This window comes from Salmo salar, chromosome 17 (assembly GCF_965601325.2).
Source record: "Salmo salar chromosome 17, fSalSal1, whole genome shotgun sequence".
Taxonomy (NCBI): Eukaryota; Metazoa; Chordata; class Actinopteri; order Salmoniformes; family Salmonidae; genus Salmo; species Salmo salar.
The window spans coordinates 72,720,501-72,744,030 of record NC_138307.1 but is presented as its reverse complement, the minus strand read 5'-3'; the positions used below and the strand labels follow the sequence as shown (position 1 = coordinate 72,744,030).

General features: G+C 44.3%; 1 pseudogene; it reads right to left on the bottom strand.

The window, feature by feature from the left end:
- Positions 1–366: 366 nt before the first annotated feature.
- LOC145861338 (fish-egg lectin-like) lies at positions 367–23,481 on the bottom strand (annotated as a pseudogene).
- Between the last annotated feature and the right edge of the window lie 49 nt (positions 23,482–23,530).

The window sequence follows — 23,530 nt, the reverse complement described above, 5'->3', positions numbered from 1 at the left end:
AGAGCAATATGGTCTACAAAGAGTGTTCACAATGTACTGTTGGCAACTAGTCATTTGTTAATAATAAACTACACATGTCCGTCAAAGAGTAGTGTAGTGATTAGTGGGTAGTTACACATCTTTAATAGAGCACACTATAAAAGGTGTTGTCAAATATGTACCTGACACTACATAAATAAGGCACCTGTCAATCAAACTATGCATCAGGGACCTAAAGGTTCACCAGTTCCTGCACACTGTAGCACTGTAGTACTCTAGTCATATTTAACCTTCTGAGTAAGAAGATTCACAAAACAGATCTTTAACTGGATCTTTGCAGAGCTACCTTAAATCCCCCTGTTCAATATGATTTAAAACACACTGAAATGAGTTTCAAAATGAATGCTTTATTTGCGGGAAAATATGATATAATGAGATAATGACAAGGACTCCATTCAATCCTATTGATGACCTCTGAAGCACAGCAAAACCCATGTGGATCGTGACCGTGCCCAAGTTTACACTACGATCAAATAGCAGCCATGGCAAAGCTCAATTGAAGTGTTAATCAAGAATAAACTTTTATAACGTTATTGCTTGCCAAATTGTGTAAGAAAACATCATTGATAAATTCTTTATATCATTAAGATCAGTGTTTACTATTGATAGAGATAAAGTACTGAAAAATATAGTTAGAGCAATGGGTTTTAGAATGAAGGATTCTTGTGAATTAATGTTGAGAATTGAGATTGTTCCAGACAGAGAGATCAATGAGTTAGCAAGTGAACTTGTCAGATCCCGAACGGCCTTCAGATGCAGAGGAGAGGCTAATGTTTGCACACCATGGTGAAGCCAGACTTGGAGACGACCCAAAGACGGCCCAGGTCGTAGGTCACGTGCTTCATTGGCATGTACATTGGGATATTGCTCCATCCGGTGCCCTCTGGTTTACTGGCTCTGATGCCGTCTCTGTGTTGAAGAAAGGGGTGGGGTTTGCGTTCAAAGTTTATAAAACATTTGTGGACTTTAATAATTCTATATAGCTATTGATTTTTATAAGAATATCACCAATAACTCTAGAGCTTAACACAACTGCATCAGAAGCCAAAATGTAAGCTTTTATTCAATTGTTTCTAAACAATGTTATTTCCAAAAAAATGTGTAGCCCTTTGTATGAATTTGAGAGTGGTTATCTGTTTACCAAAACAAGCATGTACTGTAAGAACCAGAGTTATTCATAAAGGTATATCATTATTATTCTTAGTTATCATTACAAGTCATTTTCAAGTTAATACTGTTGGGGGGGGGTGGTGGACCCGGACCTGCTTTTCTGGTTCCTCACTAACGGTTAAGTAAAAGACAGACAATTTATGGTAAGGTGAAAGACCACCCTTCTTAACTGCTGCTACCCAGATACCTAACTGCTGCAGCGCTGCTACCTAACTGCTGCTGCCATGCTACCTAACTGCTGCTGCCATGCTACCTAACTGCTGCAGCGCCGCTACCTAACTGCTGCTGCCATGATACCTAACTGCTGCTACCCCGCTACCTAACTGCTGCAGCGCTGCTACCTAACTGCTGCTGCCATGCTACCTAACTGCTGCTGCCATGCTACCTAACTGCTGCTGCCCTGCTACCTATCTGCTGCTGCCCTGCTACCTAACTGCTGCTACCCCGCTACCTAACTGCTGCAGCGCTGCTACCTAACTGCTGCTGCCATGATACCTAACAGCTGCTGGCCCACTACCTAACTGCTGCAGCGCTGCTACCTAACTGCTGCTGCCATGCTACCTAACTGCTGCTACCCCGCTACCTAACTGCTGCAGCGCTGCTACCTAACTGCTGCTGCCATGATACCTAACAGCTGCTGGCCCACTACCTAACTGCTGCTGCCCCGCTACCTAACTGCTGCAGCGCCGCTACCTAACTGCTTCTGCCATGCTACCTAACTGCTGCAGCGCCGCTACCTAACAGCTGCTGGCCCGCTACCTAACTGCTGCTGGCCCGCTACCTAACTGCTGCAGCCCCGCTACCTAACTGCTGCTGCCCCGCTACCTAACTGCTGCAGCACCGCTACCTAACTGCTGCTGCCATGCTACCTAACTGCTGCAGCGCCGCTACCTAACAGCTGCTGGCCCGCTACCTAACTGCTGCAGCCCCGCTACCTAACAGCTGCTGGTCCGCTACCTAACTGCTGCAGCCCCGCTACCTAACAGCTGCTGCCATGCTACCTAACCGCTGCAGCGCCGCTACCTAACAGCTGCTGGCAACCTACCTAACTGCTGCAGCCCCGCTACCTAACAGCTGCTGGCCCGCTACCTAACTGCTGCAGCCCCGCTACCTAACTGCTGCTGCCATGCTACCTAACTGCTGCAGCACCGCTACCTAACAGCTGCTGGCCTGCTACCTAACTGCTGCTGCCCCGCTACCTAACTGCTGCAGCCCGCTACCTAACTGCTACTGACCTGCTACCTAACTGCTGCTGCCATGCTACCTAACTGCTGCTGCCATGCTACCTAACTGCTACTGCCATGCTACCTAACTGCTGCAGCCCCGCTACCTAACTGCTGCAGCCCCGCTACCTAACTGCTGCTGCCCCGCTACCTAACTGCTGCTGCCCCGCTACCTAACTGCTGCTGCCATGCTACCTAACTGCTGCAGCCCCGCTACCTAACTGCTGCTGGCCCGCTACCTAACTGCTGCAGCGCCGCTACCTAACTGCTGCTGCCATGCTACCTAACTGCTGCAGCGCCGCTACCTAACAGCTGCTGGCCCGCTACCTAACTGCTGCAGCCCCGCTACCTAACAGCTGCTGGCCCGCTACCTAACTGCTGCAGCCCCGCTACCTAACAGCTGCTGCCATGCTTCCTAACCGCTGCAGCGCCGCTACCTAACAGCTGCTGGCCCGCTACCTAACTGCTGCAGCCCCGCTACCTAACAGCTGCTGGCCCGCTACCTAACTGCTGCAGCCCCGCTACCTAACTGCTGCTGCCATGCTACCTAACTGCTGCAGCGCCGCTACCTAACAGCTGCTGGCCCGCTACCTAACTGCTGCTGCCCCGCTACCTAACTGCTGCAGCCCGCTACCTAACTGCTACTGCCCTGCTACCTAACTGCTGCTGCCATGCTACCTAACTGCTGCTGCCACGCTACCTAACTGCTACTGCCATGCTACCTAACTGCTGCTGCCATGCTACCTAACTGCTGCAGCCCCGCTACCTAACTGCTGCTGGCCCGCTACCTAACTGCTGCTGCCCCGCTACCTAACTGCTGCTGCCATGCTACCTAACTGCTGCAGCCCCGCTACCTAACAGCTGCTGGCCCGCTACCTAACTGCTGCTGGCCCGCTACCTAACTGCTGCAGCCCCGCTACCTAACTGCTGCTGCCCCGCTACCTAACTGCTGCAGCACCGCTACCTAACTGCTGCTGCCATGCTACCTAACTGCTGCAGCGCCGCTACCTAACAGCTGCTGGCCCGCTACCTAACTGCTGCAGCCCCGCTACCTAACAGCTGCTGGTCCGCTACCTAACTGCTGCAGCCCCGCTACCTAACAGCTGCTGCCATGCTACCTAACCGCTGCAGCGCCGCTACCTAACAGCTGCTGGCCCGCTACGTAACTGCTGCAGCCCCGCTACCTAACAGCTGCTGGCCCGCTACCTAACTGCTGCAGCCCCGCTACCTAACTGCTGCTGCCATGCTACCTAACTGCTGCAGCGCCGCTACCTAACAGCTGCTGGCCCGCTACCTAACTGCTGCTGCCCCGCTACCTAACTGCTGCAGCCCGCTACCTAACTGCTACTGACCTGCTACCTAACTGCTGCTGCCATGCTACCTAACTGCTGCTGCCATGCTACCTAACTGCTACTGCCATGCTACCTAACTGCTGCAGCCCCGCTACCTAACTGCTGCAGCCCCGCTACCTAACTGCTGCTGCCCCGCTACCTAACTGCTGCTGCCCCGCTACCTAACTGCTGCTGCCATGCTACCTAACTGCTGCAGCCCCGCTACCTAACTGCTGCTGGCCCGCTACCTAACTGCTGCAGCGCCGCTACCTAACTGCTGCTGCCATGCTACCTAACTGCTGCAGCGCCGCTACCTAACAGCTGCTGGCCCGCTACCTAACTGCTGCAGCCCCGCTACCTAACAGCTGCTGGCCCGCTACCTAACTGCTGCAGCCCCGCTACCTAACAGCTGCTGCCATGCTTCCTAAACGCTGCAGCGCCGCTACCTAACAGCTGCTGGCCCGCTACCTAACTGCTGCAGCCCCGCTACCTAACAGCTGCTGGCCCGCTACCTAACTGCTGCAGCCCCGCTACCTAACTGCTGCTGCCATGCTACCTAACTGCTGCAGCGCCGCTACCTAACAGCTGCTGGCCCGCTACCTAACTGCTGCTGCCCCGCTACCTAACTGCTGCAGCCCGCTACCTAACTGCTACTGCCATGCTACCTAACTGCTGTAGCCCCGCTACCTAACTGCTGCAGCCCCGCTACCTAACTGCTGCTGCCCCGCTACCTAACTGCTGCTGCCCCGCTACCTAACTGCTGCTGCCATGCTACCTAACTGCTGCAGCCCCGCTACCTAACTGCTGCTGGCCCGCTACCTAACTGCTGCTGGCCTGCTACCTAACTGCTGCTGCCCCCCTAGCTAACTGCTACTGCTGCAATGGATTATCTGGATTATCTCTTCTATTATGTCAATCTCTCATATCAGTATCATGTTGAAATGGAGTGGAATGTTAAAACTATTTCTCCAGGCACGATGTCACATTCTGACCTGTAAAGGTGTTATTTGTTAGTGTTTAGTTTGGTCAGGACGTGGCAGGGGGGATTTGTTTTATGTGGTTCAGGGTGGTTGTGTGTATGTGTCCATGTAGAGAGGGGTATTTGATTTATTAGTCAAGGGTTTTTGTTATTGTTCTATGTTAGTTTATTTCTATGTTCTGTCTAGTCATTTGTATTTCTATGTTTAGTTAATTGGTGTTGGGGCCTTCAGTTGGAGGCAGCTGTCTATCGTTGCCTCTGATTGAAGGTCCTATAATTAGGGGTGTGTTTGTATTGTGGGTAGTTGTAGTCTGTTTTGTGCTTGTCACCTGACAGAACTGTTAGTGTTGTTTCTGTTAATTGTATACGTGTTTATTTTTGTTTCTCCTTCTTATATTAAAAAGAGAAGATGAGTATACACTTCCCTGTTGCGTCTTGGTCCTCCACACACGACACTCGTTACACACGACAAGACAGTGAGTTCTATCAAATCTTTAACCACAGACCAGATAAAGAGATACAACATTCTCATTAGTGTAGCCAGGGCAAACCCATTTTCACGATTTCTGTTAGTTCCATTTATAGTCCAAAAAAATATGTTAAAAAAAAGAAACAATCTATTATCAACTTCAACGAATCACAACCTTACATAGAATATCAACATTGACAATTGTTGGCTGTTATTTCAGTGATAGCACACTGGGAAATGTGTTAATGAGACATGCATTTTAAACCAACAGAGTTTTCTAAAGTTTTGGGTCTGAATACTTTCCGAATGCACTTCTATTCTCATAGATTATATATATTTTAAATTAAAAATGATGAAAAATAATCATTTTTGCTAAGAGTATTATTACATTACTGACTATGACTTTTTAAACCACCAAGCTGTAACACGGGTCGTATAAAGGGGACCAAGGCGCAGCGTGTAGAGTGCTCATATTTACTTTTAATGAATATACTTAAACAAAACGACCGACAACAGTTCCGTCAGGTGACATACACTAAACAGAAAACCACTACCCACAAAACCCAGGAAGAAAAACCCCTACTTAAATACGATCTCCAATCAGAGGCAACGAGGATCAGCTGCCTCCAATTGGAGATCAACCCAAACAACCCCAACATAGAAATAGAAAAACTAGAACTAAAACATAGACATAGATAAACCCAAAACACCCTCTGTCACGCCCTGACCTACTCTACTATAGAAAATGACATCTTACTAGGGTCAGGACGTGACACAAGCAGTCTCTGCAAAATATACTCTCGTGTGATCAACTCAGCTATTTGTGTTTCAAAGTTCAATATTTAAGTTTACAAATTATTTTTAAAAATTCCACATTGATTAGAATGGGTTGATGGAGTATTCCATGCCAGCTCAACAATTTCCCAATTTTAGGTACAGCCATATCTAAGCTCACTGGACTTTTTCTAAGTTACATTTTTTTAATTTTACATTTATGTCGTGGCTGCGACCTAACTATTTCAACATTGATTGATGCCTAGTTATGGGATGCTGAATCCTCATGTAAGATTGAACTATGAACATTGACTGAGTGCCTAGTTATTGGACACTGATGGTAGATCGGGCTATGATCATGATGAAATAATGAGAGATGATGAGCTATGACAAGGATTGGATTCACAAATGCCTTGCTCATATCGAATTATGGATGTTTTTGCCCACTACTAATTATTATGAATGTGTGCACTACATGGTGAAGCCAGACTTGGAGATGACCCAAAACTCTATCGATGACATGGTGTGAATCAAGGAATGACAATATTAACATAGAGTGCTGAAATAAAGTATTACCATGAATGGACTAAATACAGAAATACATTTTAGAATAAAATAGTCTTACAAACAAAATGTCTGGTTACTGTAACAACATGTGAGAGCTTTGTCTAAATTTTCCAGTGACAAACAGCTGTGAGACTCAAAAGATAAACTTGACTGTAAAATATGATCTTAGATCAGCTTTAAAACTAGCGTTACAACTCCATAGACAGCTGTACAGGAGACGGTCAACTAGCAATACAACCCCTCAGACAGCTGTATAGGAGAGGGTCAACTAGCATTACAACCCCTCAGACAGCTGTACAGGAGAGGGTCAACTAGCATTACAACCCCTCAGACAGCTGTATAGGAGAGGGTCAACTAGCATTACAACCCCCCAGACAGCTGTATAGGAGAGGGTCAACTAGCATTACAACCCCCCAGACAGCTGTACAAGAGAGGGTCAACTAGCATTACAACCCCTCAGACAGCTGTATAGGAGAGGGTCAACTAGCATTACAACCCCCCAGACAGCTGTACAAGAGAGGGTCAACGAGCATTACAACCCCTCAGACAGCTGTACAGGAGAGGGTCAACTAGCAATACAACCCCTCAGACAGCTGTATAGGAGAGGGTCAACTAGCATTACAACCCCCCAGACAGCTGTACAAGAGAGGGTCAACTAGCATTACAACTCCTCAGACAGCTGTACAAGAGAGGGTCAACTAGCATTACAACCCCCCAGACAGCTGTACAAGAGAGGGTCAACTAGCATTACAACTCCTCAGACAGCTGTATAGGAGAGGGTCAACTAGCATTACAACTCCTCAGACAGCTGTACAAGAGAGGGTCAACTAGCATTACAACCCCTTAGACAGCTGTATAGGAGAGGGTCAACTAGCAATACAACCCCTCAGACAGCTGTACAGGAGAGGGTCAACTAGCATTACAACCCCTCAGACAGCTGTACAGGAGAGGGTCAACTAGCATTACAACCCCTCAGACAGCTGTACAGGAGAGGGTCAACTAGCATTACAACCCCCCAGACAGCTGTACATGAGAGGGTCAACTAGCATTACAACCCCCCAGACAGCTGTACATGAGAGGGTCAACTAGCATTACAACCCCCCAGACAGCTGTACATGATAGGGTCAACTAGCATTACAACCCCGCCAGACAGCTGTACAGGAGAGGGTCAACTAGCATTACAACCCCTCAGACAGCTGTACAGGAGAGGGTCAACTAGCATTACAACCCCTCAGACAGCTGTATATGAGAGGGTCAACTAGCAATACAACCCCTTAGACAGCTGTATAGGAAAGGGTCAACTAGCATTACAACCCCTCAGACAGCTGTATAGGAGAGGGTCAACTAGCATTACAACCCCCCAGACAGCTGTACAGGAGAGGTTCAACTAGCATTACAACCCCTCAGACAGCTGTACAAGAGAGGGTCAACTAGCATTACAACCCCCCAGACAGCTGTACAAGAGAGGGTCAACTAGCATTACAACCCCCCAGACAGCTGTACAGGAGAGGGTCAACTAGCAATACAACCCCTCAGAGAGCTGTACAGGAGAGGGTCAACTAGCATTACAACCCATCAGACAAGTACATACTGTAGAAACAACATGTGAGAATACCAAAGTCAGGATGATTGATTTGAAGTTATTCATGTAGTAAGTACATGGTAATAGATAAATAAAAGTATCTTGTACTTATAAGGTCCTCAATACTAACCTTTAGGACTAAAGATGACTACTATATAATTACATTGTATTACTTTGTATTTACTGAGTCAGTATGTACAGTTGGATGTTTACCTGTGAATTCACTGTATCACAATTCCAGTGGGTCAGAAGTTTACATACACTAAGTTGACTGTGCCTTTAAACAGCTTGGAAAATTCCAGAAAATGATATCATGGCTTCCTGACAGACGAATTGACATAATTTGGGTCAATTGAAGGTGTACCTGTGGATGTATTTCAAGGCCTACCTTCAAACTCAATGCCTCTTTGCTTGCCATCATGGGAAAATCAAAAGAAATCAGCCAAGACCTCAGAATTTCTTTGTTGTTTACCTCCACAAGTCTGGTTCATCCTTCAGAACAATTCCCAAACGCCTGAAGGTACCACGTTCATCTGAACAAACAACAGTATGCAAGTATAAACACCTTGGGACCACGCAGCCGTCATACCGCTCAGGAAGGAGATGCGTTCTGTCTCCTAGAGATGAATGTACTTTGGTGCGAAAAGTGCAAATCAATCCCAGAACAACAGCAAAGGACCTTGTGAAGATGCTGGAGGAAACAGGTACAAAAGTATCTATATCCACAGTAAAACGAGTCCTATATCGACATAACCTGAAAGGCCGCTCAGCAAGGAAGAAGCCACTGCTCCAAAACCGTCAGAAAAAAGCCAGACTATGGTTTGCAACTGCACATAGGGACAAAGATCGTACTTTTTGGAGAGTCAACTGGAGGTGGGGAGAGCTGCCACTTTCAAGGTGTGGGACTCTAACCCAGAAGTTTATAAGAAATCCTGCTATGCCCTGCGACGAACCATCAAACAGGCAAAGCATCAATAAAGGGCTAAGATGGAATCATACTCCACCTGCTTCGACGCTCGTCCTAAGTGGCAGGGCTTGCAAACTATTACAGACTACAAAGGGAAGCACAGCCGCAAGCTGCCCAGTGACACGAGCCTACTAGACGAGCTAAATTACTTCTATGCTCGCTTCAAGGCAAGCAACACTGAGGCATGCGTGAGAGCATCAGCTGTTCTGGACGACTGTGTGATCACACTCTCCATAGCCGAAGTAAGACCTTTAACCTCCCTGGGCAAGGTGGGACGCTTGCAAAAACCAAAACCACAGCTAAATGCAGCACTAACCTTTGATGATCTTCATCGGATGACACTCCTAGGACATTATGTTATACAATACATGCATGTTTTGTTCAATCAAGTTCGTATTTATATCAAAAACCAGCTTTTTACATTAGCATGTGATGTTCAGAACTAGCATACCCACCGCAAACTTCCGGTGAATTTACTAAATTACTCACGATTAACATTCACAGAATACATAACAATTATTTAAAGAAGTATAGATACAGAACTCCTTTATGCAATCGCGGTGTCAGATTTTAAAATAGCTTTCGGCAAAAGCACATTTTGCAATATTCTGAGTAGATAGCCCAGCCATCACGGCTAGCTAATTTGACACCCACCAAGTTTGGCCCTCACCAAACTCAGATTTACTATAAGAAAAATTGGATTACCTTTGCTGTTCTTCGTCAGAATGCACTCCCAGAACTTCTACTTCAACAACAAATGTTGTTTTGGTTCCAAATAATCCATAGTTAAATTGAAATAGCTCCGTTTTGTTCGTGCGCCGGCATTTCGTGACAATTGTTTTCAAAATATTTCATTACCGTACTTCGAAGCATGTCAAACGCTGTTTAAAATATATTGTTATGCGATTTTTCTCGTAAAATAGCGATAATATTCCAACCGGGCGACATTGTATTCATTCAAAGACTGAAAGAAAAACATGGAGTCCTCTCGTGGACGCTCATCTCCAGTGTCATTGTTCCCTACCTGACCACTCACAAAAACTCCTGCTGTTTTTCGCCCAGAGACTGCAGAGACATCATTCCACTTTCTGGCGCCTTCTGAGAGCCAATGGAAGCCTTAGAAAATGTCACGTTACAGCAGACATGCTGTATTTTTGATAGAGATGCCACAGAAGGAGAACAAATTGTCAGACAGGGCACTTCCTGTATGGAATCTTCTCAGGTTTTGGCCGGCCATATGAGTTCTGTTATACTCACAGACACCATTCAAACAGTTTTAGAAACTTTAGAGTGTTTTCTATCCAAATCTACTAATTATATGCATATTCTCATTACTGGGCAAGAGTAGTAACCAGTTTAAATCGGGTACGTTTTTTATCCGGCCGTGCAAATACTGCCCCCTAGCCCCAACAGGTTTTAAACAGGTCAACATTCACAAGGCTGTGGGGCCAGACGGATTACCAGGACGGGTGCTCCGGGCATGTGCTGACCAACTGGCAGGTGTCTTCACTGACATTTTCAACATGTCCCTGATTGAGTCTGTAATACCAACATGTTTCAAGCAGACCGCCATTGTCCCTGTGCCCAAGAACACGAAGGCAGCCTGCCTAAATTACTACAGACCCGTAGCACTCACGTCCGTAGCCAGGAAGTGCTTTGAAAGGCTGGTCATGGCTCACATCAACACCATTATCCCAGAAACCCTATACCCATTCCAATTTGCATACCGCCCAAACAGATCCGCAGATGATGCAATCTCTATTGCACTCCACAGTGCCCTTTCCCACCTGGACAAAAGGAACACCTATGTGAGAATGCTATTCATTGACTACCGCTCAGCATTCAACACCATAGTACCATCATAGCTCATCGCAAAGCTAAGGATCCTGGGACTAAACACATCCCTCTGCAACTGGAACCTGGACTTCTAGACGGGCTGTCCCAAGGTGGTGAGGGTAGGTAGCAACACATCTGCCACGCTGATCCTCAACACTGGAGCCCCCCAGGGGTGCATGTTCAGTCCCCTCCTGTACTCCCTGTTCACCCATGACTGCATGGCGAGGCACGACTCCAACACCATCATTAAGTTTGCAGATGTCACATCAGTGGTAGGCCTGATCACTGACAACGACGAGACATCCTATAGGGAGGAGGTCAGAGACCTGGCCGGGTGGTGCCAGAATAACAACCTATCCCTCAAAGTAACCAAGACTTCCGACCACCCCCCCATTCTCATCGATGGGGGTGTTGTGGAGCAGGTTGAGAGCTTCAAGTTCCTTGGTGTCCACATCACCAACAAACTTGAATGGTTCAAACACATCAAGACAGTCGTGAAGAGGGCACGACAAAGCCTATTCCCCCTCAGGAAACTAAAAAGATTTAGCATGGGTCCTGAGATCCTCAAAAGGTTCTACAGCTGCAACGTCGAGAGCATCCTGACTGGTTGCATCACTACCTGGTACGGCAATTGCTCGGCCTCCGACCGCAAGGCACTACAGAGGGTAGTGCGTACGGCCTGTACATCACTGGGGCTAAGCTGCCTGCCATCCAGGACCTCTACACCAGGCGGTGTCAGAGGAAGGCCCTAAAAATTGTCAAAGACCACAGCCACCCCAGTCATAGACTGTTCTCTCTACTACCACATGGCAAGCGGTACCAGAGTGCCAAGTCTAGGCCAAAAAGGCTTCTCAACAGTTTTTACCCCCAAGCCATAAGACTCCTGAACAGGTAATCAAATGGCCACCCGGACTATTTGCATTGTGACCCCACCCCAACCCCTCTTTTACGCTGCTGGTACTCTCTGTTCATCATATATGCACAGTCACTTTAACCATATCTACATGTACATACTACCTCAATCAGCCTGACTAACCGGTGTCTGTATGTAGCCTCGCTACTTTTATAGCCTCGCTACTGTATATAGCCTCGCTACTGTTATTTTCCCTGTCTTTTTACTGTTGTTTTTATTTCTTTACTTACTTATTGTTCACCTACTACCTTTTTTGCACTATTGGTTAGAGCCTGTAAGTAAGCATTTCACTGTAAGGTCTACCTGTTGTATTTGGCGCACGTGACAAATACACTTTGATTTGATTTGAAATGACCTCTGGTCTGATGAAACTAAAATAGAACTGTTTGGCCATAATGACCACCGTTATGTTTGAAGGAAAAAGGGGGAGGTGTCAGGTGTGTGCGTACTGGTAGCGAAGTCAGGTGCAGGAGAGCAGAGATTTGTGAACAGGTGCACACTTTATTGAGGCAAAGGTGCAAAACGCGCAAAACAGTCACAAGAATTATGTTTAACAATAAACATCTTCGTGAAAATACCATGGAAGAAACAAACCAGTCTGGTGCGTCAACAATAAACAGGTAACACAAACAATCTTTCACAAAGACATGGGGAACAGAGGAATAAATACATGTAGATTGATTGGGGAATGAAAACCAGGTGTGCAGGGAACAAGACAAAACAAATGGATACATGAAAAATGGAGCGGCGATGGCTAGAAAGCCGGTGATGTCGACCGCCAAACACCGTCCGAACAAGGAGAGGAGCCGACTTCGGCGGAAGTCGTGACAGGAGGCTTGCAAGTCGAAGAACACCATCCCAACCGTGAAGCACGGGGGTGGCAGCATCATGTTGTGGGGGTGCTTTGCTGCAGGAGGGACTGGTGCACTTCACAATATAGATGGCATCATGAGGAGGAAAATTACATGGATATATTGAAGCAACATCTCAAGACATCAGTCAGGAAGTTAAAGCTTGGTCGCAAATTGGTCTTCCAAATGGACAATGACCCCAAGAATACTTCCAAAGTTGTGGCAAAATGACTTAAGGACAACAAAGTCAAGGTATTAGAGTGGCCACCATAAAGCACTGACCTCAATCCCATAGAAAATGTGTGGGCAGAACTGAAAAAGTGTGTGCGAGCAAGGAGGCCTACAAACCTGACTCAGTTACTTCAGCTCTGTCAGGAGGAATGGGCCAAAATTCACCCAACTTTTTGTGGGAAGCTTGTGGAAGGCTACCCAAAACTTTTGACCCAAGATAAACAATTTAAAGGCAATGCTACCAAATACTAATTGAGTGTATGTAAACTTATGACCCACTGGGAATGTGATGAAAGAAATAAAGTTGAAATAAATCATTCTCTCTACTGAAATTCTGACATTTCACATTCTTAAAATAAAGTGGTGATCCTAACTGACCTAGGACAGGACATTTTTACAAGGATTAAATGTCAGGAATTGTGAAAAACTGAGTTTAAATGTATTTGGCTAAGGTGTATGTAAACTTCCGACTTCAACTGTAGTCCTTACTTGTTTGCTACCAAGTAAATACGTGGGGACTAAATAGTTAGCAACAATTCTTTTTTGTTACTAAGTATTTACCTAGTTATTGCCTAGTAATAACCGGGCTGTAAAATGAAGGCTTACGTAAATTAGCAATTTGCCTATTTGCCTAGCAATATGTTGTGGAAACCATTTGTAGACCATGTTTGTATTGTTGGCAACTAGTCGTCTGTTAATATACTGAACAAAAATATTAATGCAACACGCAACCATTTCAAATATTCTGTAACTGAATCTATAACTGAGTAAAATATTTGAAATGGTTGCGTGTTGCATTAATATTTTCGTAAGGAAATCAGTCCCAAATCTATATATTTTTCACATGACTGGGAATACAGATATGCATCTGTTGGTCACAGATACCTTTAAAAAAGATAGCTGCGGGATCAGAAAGCCAGTCAGTATCTGGTGTGACCAACATTTGCATCAAGCAGCGTGACACATCTCCTTCGCATTGTGTTGATCAGGCTGTTGATTGTGGCCTGTGGAATGTTGTCCCACTCCTCTTCAATGGCTGTGCAAAGGTGCTGGATATTGTTGGGAACTGGAACACACTGTCATGCACATTGCTCGAGAGCATTCCAAACATGCTCAACTGGTGACATGTCTGGTGAGTATGCAGGCCATGGAAGAACTGGGACATTTTTAGCTTCCAGGAATTGTGTACAGATCCTTGCGACTTTATCATGCTGAAACATGAGGTGATGAATCACACGGCAATGGGCCTCAGGAGCTTGTCACGATATCTCTGTTAGTTGTCCGTACTTTATGCCTGCCCATACTATAAGCCCATGCCACCATGAGGCACTATGTTCACAACGTTGACATCAGCAAACCGCTCGCCCTACACAACACCATATACGTGGTCCTGCCAAAACGATGTTGGAGGAGGCTTATGGTAGGGAAATTAACATTACATTATCTGGCAACAGCTCTGGTGGACATTCCTGCAGTCAGCATGCCAATTGCATGCTCCCATAAAACTTGAGACATCTGTGGCATTGTGTTTGTGAGAAAACTGCACATTTCAGAGTGGCCTTTTATTGTCCCTAGCACAAGGTGCACCTGTGTAATGATCATGCTGTTTAATCAGCTTCTTGATATGCCACACCTGTCAAGTGGATGGATTATCTTGGCAAAGTAGAAATGCTCACTAACAGGGATGCAAACAAATTTGTGCACAGAAATTGAGAGAAATTAACTTTTTGTGCTTATGGAACATTTCTGGGATCTTTTATTTCAGCTCATGAAACATAGGACCAACACTTTACATGTTGCAGTCATATTTTTGTTCAGTATAATAAATTACACATTTACCCAACTTTAATAGAGCAGACTGTGTGAAAGGTGTTGTCAAATGCTTTATTTAAATCAACATAACAAATATGTACACTACTGTTCAAAAGTTTGGGGTCACTTAGAAATGTCCTTGTTTTTGAAAGAAAATGAATTTTTTTTGTCCATTAAAATAACACCAAATTGATCAGAAATACAGTGTAGACATTGTTAATGTTGTAAATGACTATTGTAGCTGGAAACAGCAGATTACTTTTGGAATATCTACGTAGGTGTACAGAGGCCCATTATCAGAAACCATTTATTAGACCACTTCCCTTTATCCACATTTTTTTACGTTACAGCCTTATTCTAAAATAGATGTATGTAAAAATCATCAATCTATAAACAATACCCCATAATGACGAAGCGATAACAGGTTTTTAGAAATGTTTGCAAATGTATTAAAAATAAAAAAACAGAAATACCTTATATACACCGCTCTAAAAAATAAAGGGAACACTAAAATAACACGTCCTAGATCTGAATGAATGAAATAATCTTATTAAATACTTTTTTCTTTACATAGTTGAATGTGCTGACAACAAAATCACACAAAAATAATCAATGAAAATTCAATTTATCAACCCATGGAGGTCTGGATTTGCAGTCACACTCAAAATTAAAGTGGAAAACCACACTACAGGCTGATCCAACTTTGATGTAATGTCCTTAAAACAAGTCAAAATGAGGCTCAGTAGCATGTGTGGCCTCCACGTGCCTGTATGACCTCCCTACAACGCCTGGGCATGCTCCTGATGAGGTGGCGGATGGTCTCCTGAGGGATCTCCTCCCAGACCTGGACTAAAGCATCCGCCAACTCCTGGACAGTCTGTGGTGCAACGTGGCGTTGGTGGATGGAGCGAGACATGATGTCCCAGATGTGCTCAATTGGATTCAGGTCTGGGGAACGGGCGGGCCAGTCCATAGCATCAATGCCTTCCTCTTGCAGGAACTGCTGACACACTCCAGCCACATGAGGTCTAGCATTGTCTTGCATTAGGAGGAACCCAGGGCCAACCGCACCAGCATATGGTCTCACAAGGGGTCTGAGGATCTCATCTCGGTACCTAATGGCAGTCAGGCTACCTCTGGCGAGCACAGGGAGGGCTGTGCGGCCCCCCAAAGAAATGCCACCCCACACCATGACTGACCCACCGCCAAACCGGTCATGCTGGAGGATGTTGCAGGCAGCAGAATGTTCTCCACGGCGTCTCCAGACACTGTCACGTTTGTCACATGTGCTCAGTGTGAACCTGCTTTCATCTGTGAAGAGCACAGGGCGCCAGTGGCGAATTTGCCAATCTTGGTGTTCTCTGGCAAATGCCAAACGTCCTGCACGGTGTTGGGCTGTAAGCACAACCCCCACCTGTGGACGTCGGACCCTCATTCCACCCTCATGGAGTCTGTTTCTGACCGTTTGAACAGACACATGCACATTTGTGGCCTGCTAGAGGTCATTTTGCAGGGCTCTGGTAGTGCTCCTCCTGCTCCTCTTTGCACAAAGGCGGAGGTAGCGGTCCTGCTGCTGGGTTGTTGCCCTCCTACGGCCTCCTCCACGTCTCCTGATGTACTGGCCTGTCTCCTGGTAGCGCCTCCATGCTCTGGACACTACGCTGACAGACACAGCAAACCTTCTTGCCACAGCTCGCATTGATCTGCCATCCTGGATGAGCTGCACTACCTGAGCCACTTGTGTGGGTTGTAGACTCCGTCTCATGCTACCACTAGAGTGAAAGCACCGCCAGCATTCAAAAGTGACCAAAACATCAGCCAGGAAGCATAGGAACTGAGAAGTGGTCTGTGGTCACAACCTGCAGAACCACTCCTTTATTGGGGGTGTCTTGCTAATTGCCTATAATTTCCACCTGTTGTCTATTCCATTTGCACAACAGCATGTGAAATTTATTGTCAATCAGTGTTGCTTCCTAAGTGGACAGTTTGATTTCACAGAAGTGTGATTGACTTGGAGTTACATTGTGTTGTTTAAGTGTTCCCTTTATTTTTTTGAGCAGTGTACATAAGTATTCAGACCCTTTTTCTTTGAGACTCAAAATTGAGCTCAGGTGAATCCTGTTTCCATTGATCATCCTTGAGATGTTTCTACAACTTGATTGGAGTCCACCTGTGGTACTTTCAATTCATTGGACATGATTTCGAAAGGCACACACATGTCTATATAAGGTTGACAGTGCATGTCAGAGCAAAAACCAAGCCATGAGGTTGAAGGAATTGTCCGTAGAGCTCCGAGACAGGATTGTGTCGAGGCACAGATCTGGGGAAGGGTATCAAAAAATGTCTGCAGCTTTGATGGTCCCCAAGAACACAATAGCCTCCATCATTCTTAAATGGAAGAAGTTTGGAACCACCAAGACTATTCCTAGAGCTTGCCACCCAGCCAAACTGAGCAATCGGAGAAGGGCCTTGGTCAGGGAGGTGACCAAGAACCCGAGTTCCTCTGTGGAGATGGGAGAACAGCATTCCACCAATCAGGTCTTTGTGGTAGAGTGGCCAGACGGAAGCCACTCCTCAGTAAAAGGCACATGACAGCCCGCTTGGAGTTTGCCAAAAGGCCCCTAAAGGAATCTCAAAACATGAGAAACAAGATTCTCTGGTCTGATGAAACCAAGATTGAATGCCAAGCGTCACATCTGGAGGAAACCTAGGCACCATCCATATGGTGAAGCATGGTGGTGGCAGCATCATGCTGTGAGGATGATTTTCAGCGGCAGGGACTTGGAGACTAGTCAGGATCAAAGGAAAGATGAACAAAGGAAAGTACAGAGAGATCCTTGATGAAAACCTGCTCCAGAGCGCTCAGGACCTCCGACTGGGGCCCAGCTTCACCTTCCAACAGGACAACGACCCTAAGCACACAGCCAAGATAGCGCTGGAGTGGCTTTGGGACAAGCCTCTGAATGTCCTTGAGTGGCCCAGCCAGTTCCTGGACTTGAACCCGATCGAACATCTCTGGAGACACATGAAAATAGCTGTGCAGTGACGCTCCCCATCCAACCTGACAGGGCTTGAGAGGCTCTAAAGAGAAGTATGGGAGAAACTCCCCAAAAAAAGGTGAGCCAAGCTTGTCGAGTCATACCCAAAAAGACTCGAGGCTGTATTCGCTGCCTAAGGTGCATCAACAAAGTACTGAGTAAAGGGTCTGAATACTATGTAATTGTGATATTTCCGTTTGCAAATAATTCTAAAAACCTGTTTTTGCTTTGTCATTATGGGGTATTGTGTGTAGATAGATAAGGATAAAAAAAACAATTTAATCCATTTTAAAATAAGGCTGTAACATAACAAAATGTGGAAAAAGTCAAGGGGTCTGAATACTCATTAGTATCTTATTCATAATTTTAGGTAATGTTGGAATGATGCTTTTCATTGTTTTGCATACTTTGTGTCTTATAATAAGTTAATGTGCTTTTCTCCACGAGGAGGGGATACTATATAATGTTGTTGGGTCTTTAACCATGTTTGCCAGTGACAGTCTCTTCCCATTCAAATATTGTTTTCAACAAAAAGTTCAGTAATAGACCTATGTAATTCCAGTTGATATTGCAAGGGTTGTTTTGTTTGTGCAATGTGTCTGTATATTGTCTATAAAGGTGGATCCTCATTATTGTATTTTCCTTTCTTTTTAGACCTTATAGGCCTATTAAAATACTTAAAATGGTAGGCTAACCGCATCTCTCTCTCTCTCGCTCTCTCTCTCTGTGGTGACTTAAATTAAATGTTGAGGCCTCTTCTTTAAGGCCTCAACATCTTGCTGAATTTATCTGAACTAACATCTATCTGAATTTCTGTCTGTGTCCGTTTTGAAAGTGCTTAAGGAATAGGCCTACCTCATCGCAGCTCGTTTGCTTGCACTTGCTTATACTTAAAGATAAGTGTTAATGACCAGAACAAACATGAATTTACTGAACAGAAATGTAATAATGTTTGTGTATGATTCAAAAGTCTAGATTAATGTCAGCATTTGTTATTATTGAAGGAGAATGTGGTTCTTATCGAGTTACACAAATCTACAAGGAGTCACTAGAAACCATATTTATTTAAGTCAGCCATATCAGCTACGTTTTTTTTAAATGCAGTAAAAGAAGTTGAATAAACTGTTTCGCTGCCAGACGATGCTTAGCCTGGTCTCATAAACATATGTCCAGGACTCAACAATTTGTATGATATGTTAGGTTTGGTATTGTTAGACAAGACAGATGGTTACTTAAGTCGGGGTGGATGTGTGGGCGTATAAAGGGAGCATCTAGAAAACCAAAGGTTGCTAGTTCAAATCTCATCACGGATTACTTTAGCATTTTAGCGAATTGGCAAATTGAACTACTTACTACTGTTTAGCTACTTTGCAACTACTTAGCATAACCCTTCTCCTAACCTTTAACCTAACTCCTAAACTTAACCCCTAACCTAGCCTCGCTAACATTAGCCATCTATCTAACGTTAGCCACCTAGCCAGAATTCGTAACATATTGTACGCGTTGCAAATTCATAACATAATACCAATTGTAATCTGTAATATATCATACGAGATGGCTGATGGACATCCACAAATGAATACATACCATACGAAATGCAACATGTCATACTAAATGGACTGTTTAGATTCATGGTGCCGTGTGGCTCAGTTGGTAGAGCATAGTGTTTGCAACGCCAGGGTTGTGGGTTCGATTCCCACGGGGGACCAGTACGGGAAGAAAAAAAAAATGTATGAAGTGTATGCATTCACTACTGTAAGTGGCTCTGGATAAGAGCGTCTGCTAAATGACTAAAAAGTAAATTTACATACTGAATAATACGGAATGCTCTGAGACCAGGTTGCCAGGCTCTGCTGAGAGCCAACTCTAGTGGTGGTAAGGAAATACTCCATGGTGCTGAAAGGAAAGCTCCGCTGTTGGGACAGCTTTATGTAGGCCCTAACAGTTTGTGGGCACCGTTTCTCACCCTTATAGTGCAATTAATGTATTTTTTAATGTTGTGTTGTGTAGGGGCTTTGCTGGCATGTATAAAAAGAAATTGGTTGAGTTTGCCCCATCAAGATTTACATGCTAAAATTAACACTGGCAGAGCAACCTAAACTTCCCCCTGTTCAATAAGATTATACAAAAATTACAAGTTTAAAACTGAATGATTTATTTTTGCGGGAAATTATTATATCATAAGATAATAAGCAATGAGAAGGATTACATTCAACCCTATTGATGACCTCTGAAGCACAGCAAAACATGTGGATTGTGACCAACATGACCTTGCCCAAGTTTACATTATGATCTAATAGCCTCCATGGCAAAGATCTATTGAAGTGTTAATCAAGAAGTGATCAAAAAATGTATGATTTAAAAAAAATGTCAGTAAGATCAGTGATTACTATTGATAGAGATAAAGTACTGTACAGACTTGGAGACGACCCAAAGACGGCCCAGGTCGTAGGTCACGTGGCCCATGAGCATGCCCATTGGGATATTGCTCCATCCGGTGCCCTCTGGTTTACTGGCTGTGATGCCGTCTCTGTGTTGAAGAAAGGGTTGGGGTTCACGGTTTAAAGCTTATCCTTTTTTTAAGTACATACATTTTCGGACTTTAATAATTGTATATAGCCATTGATTTTTGAAGAATATAACTTCTGCCTCTTGGGCTTAATACAACCGCATCAGAAGCTAAAATGTACATTTTTACTAAATTGTTTGTAAACAATGTTATTGTAAACAAACAATGTACAGCTTTAATAAACATGTTTCAAAGAAAAATAAAAAATACATTTGTCTGTCTGTGCATTCATAGCTCTATGTATAAATTTGAGAGAGGTTACATTTGTCTAGCTACATGTGACTGTTGTCTAGCTACATGTGACTGCTGTCTGTGACATTCAACTTTTACATATTTTACCTTACACTGTCTATACATTTCTTTATAAGTCTGTTATATGTTTAGATCTGATTTAATTTGACAGATTTTATTTATGTATCTATTTAAATGTTTCTTTAAAGAGCTTCACTGTCACGCCCTGACCTTAGAGAGCCTTTTTATTCTCTATTTTGGTTAGGTCAGGGTGTGACTAGGGTGGGTACTCTAGTTTTTTGTATTTCTATGTTGGCCTGGTATGGTTCCCAATCAGAGGCAGCTGTCTATCGTCGTCTCTGATTGGGGATCATATTTATGGTTACTCTTTATTGTTTTGTTGCCGGTTATCATAAATAAAATTATGATTAACCTATCCCACGCTGCATCTTGGTCCGACCATCATTACAACGACATTCGTGACACTCACAAAGCATGTACAGAGTCGTGTCTTTGGCATCATTAAAACTGAAGACTTATTTATCAAATAACTCTCTGTAATTATTATTACGCGATTAACCTGATTCATCATGTAACTGTAATTAACTAGGAAATCGGGGCACCAAGGAAAATATTCAGATTACAAAGTTATAATTTTCCTAATATAACTTTCAGATATTTTAATATGTGATCAATTAGCCTTCGAATTAATTAATTATTATTTACCTCGCGTTAGTCTCATTCCAAACGTCGTAAATTGTTGGTTATCTGCACGAACCCAGTCTTCACTATGAGTCATCCATACATCAATTGTCTTAAAATCATTTATTTACTAACTAAGTAATTCACAGAAATGCATAACAAACAGTAGATATGGTTACAAAGAAATGATAGAGGAATGTGCCCTAGTGGGCTAAACCGGCATGGCGGCTTGTTAGACAAACGGGGAGTGGGGGGTCAGCTGAGGAGACACTACAGAGTTGAATATTATAACAATTGAAATGCTAATCCTTTGCACATGAACGCTCACTCATTCGGGCACAATTGCAATCAATATATATATTTATGCTCAGTGTGTCGTCGGGATCTCTGTTGAAACGTTCGTTTCTGTTGAAGAGTCTGTCCGCCCTCTCTCGCTCTCTGTCGTGGTTAGAATGGATAGTTCAGAGTGACATTCATTCATGTCGTTATAGGATAGGTGTTTCGGCGGTTGTCGGTCTTCCCGTTCAATGATACCGAATTCCTAGCTGCAGACTAGTAATTAGTACCAAAGACTTGTTCTAATTCTGTCGGTATCAATAGTCTAAGAGTATAACCACATGGGATGGTTAAAAGATTCAGCAAGAGAAATGCAGGGTCTGCAACCTTTAGCCATCTCATTATCGAGGTAAGCTGGTCTCCTCTCAAACCTTGGCCCTCTCGTTATCGAGGTAAGCTGGTCTGAAGTGGGAAAACCCAGGTGGGGATTTTATTCGGAACATCGAAAAGGCTGTCTCATGACGCCAGGTCCTGTCTGTGCCCCTAGGGGCGTGCCAATGACTTAGTGAAACTTTAAACAGAAATACAATTCTCTCACATTAACATCATTACATAGCATCCCATCACCTCACAAATAGCTTCATCCTTATTCATTCATTTTATACAACCATTAGATGTAAGTCTCATACCTGAGACTCTTCTATAAACATGGTTATGGTAATGTGGCTGTATTGTTTCTCATGAATTTCACAAAATTGAACCAAACGGACCAGTTCGTAGCTGGATTCTTCACCGATCTTTTATACCTTCTCCAGAACCTGAATATTGTTCGGTTGTCAAGTTCTGTGAGGTGGAAGAAATTCCTTTGTTCTCTCTATGAAAACTCACTCTCTCTATACTGTCTGGCCATGAGGCAGGATCTTCTCTAGGAATTTACGACCTCTTCTGACCACAGCAGCCTGGGTGTGGGAGACAGAGGTAGGGGGATGGTGCATAGAAAAAGGCTGTTGCAGAGGGAGGGGGGGAATAGTGCTCGCTGTATCCAAAGAGGGCAACGTCATGACAACAGTAAGGATCAGAGTTATTCATAAAGGTATATCATTATTATTGTAAGTTCTTATTACAAGTCATATTCAAGTTAATAATGTTGAGGGGGAAAGGGTGGAACTATACACATAGTTCAGTAGCAACCTTACCTGGTATAAACACTACCCGCAGAGTTGACCCCAAAGACACTACCATCAGTTGCCACCTCAATCATGGAAAGCTTGCCATCAATGTGACTCCACCCCTTGTTTTGGCAGTCTTGATTCAGCTGGAAACAAAATGATACAATCAGGGTTTTAGGACAATTTCAACAGTTATAATATGAAACAGTTTTAAAATAACTGACACTCTTCATCCTCTACTACTCTACTCCAGCTCTCACACTCTTTCCCAGATCTTACACTCATTAAGAAGATATCATCATTCTTGTTGACTGCCCAGCACCCAAAGCGTCCGCAGCTGTAGTACTTCACAGCTCCTGGCAATCCTGTCCATGGAAGGGGTGAGCCTGGACCCTTGTAGCCAACTGTGGCACTACTTGTCAGACAGTATGGAGTATCGTTCATGTTAGCCCCCACAACAAACTGGTCACCTTCAGCATCCAACTGTTTCAGAAGGCCTGAAGACCACAAAGGCAGACAGACACACAGACAATCAAACAAGTAGCACTTATGTGTGAGTACTGCAAAATGACTTGCAATAACAATGTTAAACTTGTAAAACATGAATAATTTTTCCAAGAACACCCTGATGGTATCAGGAAAGCTAAGAAGCATGTGTCTTCTGGATAAATATTGAGCAATGCTCTCCACTTACCTGCAGCTTGCACTCAGTTACCGGTGACATACTTGTAGATTGAGTTGGCCTTGTTGATTAAACAGCATGATCATTACACAGGTGCTGGGGAGAATAAAAGGTCAGTT